At 38.5% G+C, this 5,512-nt stretch overlaps 1 long non-coding RNA gene across 1 annotated transcript; it reads left to right on the top strand.

The window, feature by feature from the left end:
* The first annotated feature begins 3,708 nt into the window (after positions 1-3,708).
* On the top strand, positions 3,709-4,625 carry LOC113033867 (uncharacterized). The gene is made up of 3 exons (XR_003274089.1): positions 3,709-3,961; positions 4,090-4,198; positions 4,318-4,625. It is a non-coding gene; the product is annotated as an uncharacterized LOC113033867 (long non-coding RNA).
* Positions 4,626-5,512: the final 887 nt, after the last annotated feature.

Genomic DNA, 5,512 nt, shown 5'->3' on the forward strand with positions numbered 1-5,512 from the left:
GAAACACACACTGCTGGCCCATCATGTTTACAACAGTCTGTCAACAGATTCAGCATAAAAATAATTGATGCACAATATTAACATACATCCATATCTGCCAAAGTCTTAAAAATTAAATATCTGTATATAACAAAAACAAACCCCCCCGAAATTAAACAAAGTACACTTCACAACATTACATATGCACATGTGCTGCAAGTGTTTACATACATTCACTCCATTCCAAATCACACTTTACTATGGAAGCCCGTTTCCGCCATTAAAAAAAAAAAAAAAAAAAAAAAACAAGTATCCATATCCATACCTATAATTTCGAGTTACTTCTCTCAAAATCTCGAGTTAATAACTCGAGATTTTGAGTTAGCTCTTCCAATCAGTAATCGATGTGAATGAGGTCACTTTCTTGTTACCCAGAAGCATATGGCACAAAGTAACACACACTCAAAACAGGATTGCAACAAAATGGCGCTTTTGCGAGTACGTTTGCTGATAGTAACGCCGTGTGATTCAGCTAATAACACAAGGATTCCATCATTGTTGAAGCCACGCTGAAAATACTCAGTAATCTGTTTATTCATGACTGGATGTAATACGGGTAGCTTAGCTGTAGCATTTGTACCTGAGGGCTTCAGCTTCAGGGCAACAAGGAAATTACGTCATTCAGATTACTGACTGGCAGTGCCAACTCGAAATTTTGAGTTACTTTTCTCAAAATTTTGAGTTAATAAGTTGAAATTTCGAGAAAATAAGTTGAAATTTCGAGAAAATATCTCAAAATTTCAAGATATGGATCCTTTTTTTTGTGTGGCAGAAACGGGCTTCCATACTTTTTCTTTACTCTTAGTCTGTATTGTATTTGGCCATACAATTTACATAATGTTGCATGGAATATGAATACAATAGGAAGATACTACTACCTCATTTCAATATCATTTTCACCAAATTATGACATGCACACCACCCTTCAACAACGTTACAAATATTTTCTCAAGTGTTGTTTTTCCCTCCCCTGCTATTTTCAGACAATCAATCATTTTATTCACTTTCAGCCTAAAATGAAATTCTGCCCATTTGACAGAACATTCAGCCTCCAAATCAATTGTTGGCCCGTTCACGCAGTTTATTCCTGAGCAGCTGTACCTTGGCATCCAGATGAAGGAAGAAATTCTGAAATTGACTATGTGCACGAGACAATGCTAACTTCCTGGTTTGAGACCGGATGTGGGGTTGTGCATTTCCGGTAGCTTTACTTTGCGGTCAATCGCTACTGCAAAGATATACTCCAAAATCATGTCCAAAACTCGAAAACGGAAAGATGGCGTTAAGTTACAAAGAGCAGAAGCTGGGAACACTCACCGCTGTTGTGTCATAAAAAATCGAATGATCAATTTTGACGTTTAAAGAGTTTAGATCGATCAGTTGTTTACATCACTCAACACAAGCTGAACTGCATCACTGCAGCAGAAGACACATCGTCCACATTCAGAAGCACATCTGTGTATCGTGACTGGTCTGATGATTTAAACAGGCAAATGTTCAGCATTCAAACTACAGGTGAAGAATAGTCAAACCAGATGTTTCCCCCATTACGTCGAGATCAGCTAGTCAAGTACACACCTACACAGCATGTTAACAAACCGTGAAAAAAGCCACACAAAAAATGAATGATTACTGGTAACGGTTTCTATACATTAGTATTTACGAAGGGTATGTTGTGACTTACCTTAAAAATTACAGCAGTCCCTAGCTATAACGCGGTTCACCTTTCACCTCGCTGTTTCGCAGATTTTTTAGTGCAAGTTTGCATGCTTTATTTTACGTCACATTGTGTCCTGCGTCCTGATCGCTGCAGACGATCTCCTCCGTGACGTCTCTCCTGTACAGTACAGAATCGCTGCATCGATGCTAGCAGTGTGACTGAAGTGCAGTGCTGGATGTCCACGATGTCCACGAAACGTTTTGCACCGTCAAAAAATAAAATTGGCTACTTGATTTCACCTATCGCTGGTTATTTGAGAAGGGTCTGGCTGCAGCCACTGTGGAGCTCCAAAGTAACCGGATACACGTGACCTCCACACTAACCGGAAACACGTGACCTCCACACTAACCGGAAACACGTGACCTCCACACTAGCCGGATACACGTGACCTCCACACTAACCGGAAACACGTGACCTCCACACTAACCGGAAACACGTGACCTCCACACTAGCCGGATACACGTGACCTCCACACTAACCGGAAACACGTGACCTCCACACTAGCCGTAAACACGCATGGATACCGTGGAAGTCTTGCAAGTTGATCACAAAGGTTGGTTAAGTCTTTCTTAAATAAATTTGCCGTTAGTGATTTCAGAATTCTAGGAATCGTCTAGTTTTCTTACAATGATCATGTTGCCACTTATTTAGCGTTACAACAACATTCCTCCTTATTTTAATGTTATTTCATCGTGCTCCATGGCAGAGAAACACACAAATATGCTTTTTCCTGGGCCTGGTTTAAGTAAGAGAGCTGGATTAACGGCTTCTGTGGGCGAGAAGAAGCAAAAACCACATTTTGCATTAGAGTATGATTTATTGTTGGCGTCAGAGATGCAAAATAACAAATACTTCAATACTGTACTTAAGTAGAATTTTCTGGTATCTTTACTGCTGTACTTTTTTGTGCCTACTGTATACTTCTTTATACTTCTACTTCTCACATTTTAGCACGCGTATCTGTACTTTGTAATCCGTACATTTGTAAATCAGCCCCCCGCACGCGTGCTTTGGACGCAAGATTACTTCAAAATTTTGTACAGAAATTATATTTTAGACCCTGTACTTCTTGCTTCGACTTGACTAAAAAGTCGAGTCAGTGCTTTTTAAACAGAGGTATCTAAACTGTAGTAAGGAACGTGTGCACTTGTGACACCTTTGGTTAGCGTCAACACTGTAAATTTCGTCACAAACAGATTTATATATTTATCAATACTTCTATTCATTATTCTTTTCTGTACAGCTTTTTTATTGCCCAGATTTTAGTTAGCCTCTGTTCAATTGACTGTTATATGTCAATAGAAACATATCTCACAGATTAAAGTGTCTTTTAAAATATTTGTGGGGTTTTTTTTTTCAAGAATTTTCTTCCCAAATCTATTACATGCCAACTGTAAATTGTTATTTCTGCTAAATCCTTAACTTAAATGTATATATGGTGTTTATCTGTTTCTCTCTCTGTTTTAGATGCACACATCAATCTGGAATTCGGGCTTAAAGCCAGAATTGCAGGAATGCAACACGTGTTGCAGAGGACTCTTTCACTGCCCTCTGTGCCCCACTTTCAGCCCTACTGTCAGGGCAAAGATTGAGGAGCATCTAAGTGTGCATATAAAAAATGCTTTGCCTTTAAAAGGTATGTTTGTATTAAATATACTTTATAGTTATAAATATGCACTTTTTTAAGCACTTCTGCAGTATCTTTGTTGACTTAAAAGTTGCTGTTGATATTGTACTGTTCATCTGCAACAAAAATAGTGTTTTTATAAAATATATTTTTATTTACTTTTCACCACTTTTCTTGACATAACTTTTGTGATCCATACCATTTTGCTTTCATTATTGAGGTTGGCTTGGATGTTTTTGTTAACATGTACAATCTGATTGTTAGACAAATTGATTGCATTCTATACAACTACATTTAAATTACATCTGTTTGTTTGTTTGTTTTTTTCTCTTACAGATAAAATGATATGCAGGCTGCCTTGTAGGACAACAGGACACTTTCACTGCCCTGTCTGTAAGATTACAATCATACGGCGTGGGGATATGGCAAGGCATTTATTGTCTTGTCAGCATTCTTCAATGCCAAGTCAGCCACCATTATCAGGACTGCTCCCCGCTGAACTCTCCGAGGAGACCCGTATTCCTCCGGCAGTACTCTTCGAGGAGCCCCGTTTCCCCCCCAAGGTTTTGTCTTCGGTATCTGAACCATTTTCTGAGTCTTTGTTAGAACATTCATTGGCTCTACCCTCTGTGTTCAATAAAACTGCAGCTGATGGAAAGTCTATGAAAATGACATGCCCTCACTGTGGCCTTACTCTTCATAGCTCTGGCAAGCTATTTGCACACTGGAGAGAGGAAGCCAAAGCTGTGCTTGAAGGACAACACGTGCCCATTTTCAGACTGAAAAAGCGCAAGTTCCAGGAAGTCGGTCAAGTCAGTATTCACTTTAAACAGTAGTGTAATTACATGGTTAGTGAAATTTGAATAACTGTTAAAAAACTGTTCTGCAACAGAGAAATAACTATGTTTTCATCCCCATTTGCCTGACACAGGAGCCAGCAGTTGTTGAAGATCTGCGTCCTGCTGTGCAGTGGGTTGTCCAAAATAAGGCACTTTTCTGTGGACATGTAACAATGCCCAAATATGTGTCCTTAAATCAAGAGGACCAGCAGAGGGTCTTAAGAGACATGTCAGAGGAAGAAGACACTGGAGCAAGGGACTTGTTCCTCTTTGTTTTTCAGTTTGCAGAGGACATGGAGCTCTTTTTGAAAGCATGTGCTGATGAGCAGGGGCTAAGGGTCAGTGCTATGTTTGACATGTAATGGACAAATGAAGGCACTGGCTGTGTTTGTTTGTTTGTTTAATATGTTGTTGTTGTTGTTGTTTTTTTTGTTTTGTTTTTTGCGTAGTACAAAATTCCAATTAAACCTATTTCAAAATGTTGTTCACTTGATTCTGTGTCCATACTTATAATAAAGGATTACAGTGTAACAGCATTAAATGTAAATGTAACAGCATTTTTTTTAAACTTGTAATTTAAAAATAAAAAGCTTATTGTTGATATTAACAGTAAAGAATTGCAATCAATAATATTTTTATACATTTTAAACATTAACACTCTGGGCTCTATCCTGGCCATTTGTGGACACTTCACTTATTCTTTTTTTTGACTACTGCACTGCAGTGGACCAAAAGAATGACACGGGTTTGATCTTAAGGATCTAATAGTTGTGTGTGTTGTGCATGACATTGCCACACAAATATGTATTTGCAAGATAGAGTAGAATAAATTATGATGCATGAAATATTACATAGGCTGCAGTGAATTTCTGTTGATACAGACTATTGAGCTTTGAGTTTCCCAGTCAAACTTAGCTTTGAAGCACATGCTAACAACACTTTTACTCTTGTACATTTCATAACAAGACACCATAGCCAAAATATTAACAAAATATATATTATTAAAAAATTCAAAGCTGCAGCACATACAGCAACAAACACCGTTAGTAAATGTGTCCTGGAGTTTATGCAGGTGCAGAAAGTGCTGCTGCTGTAAGTCAGCCTAACAGCTTCCAGATCAATTATTTTTCTGGAAAGATGGTAGGAAGGGCATCACTGCTCATTTCTACAGTCTCCCAGATCTTGGAATACAATCCCTTTGTACCATGAAACCACTTCGCAGTACTAGGAGTCCACTAAAACCTATAAAGAGAGTGATCCCGGAAGAAATGGGGCACACACTAGTGA

The sequence above is a fragment of the Astatotilapia calliptera genome, chromosome 12, assembly GCF_900246225.1.
Source record: "Astatotilapia calliptera chromosome 12, fAstCal1.2, whole genome shotgun sequence".
In the NCBI taxonomy this organism is placed as follows: domain Eukaryota; kingdom Metazoa; phylum Chordata; class Actinopteri; order Cichliformes; family Cichlidae; genus Astatotilapia; species Astatotilapia calliptera.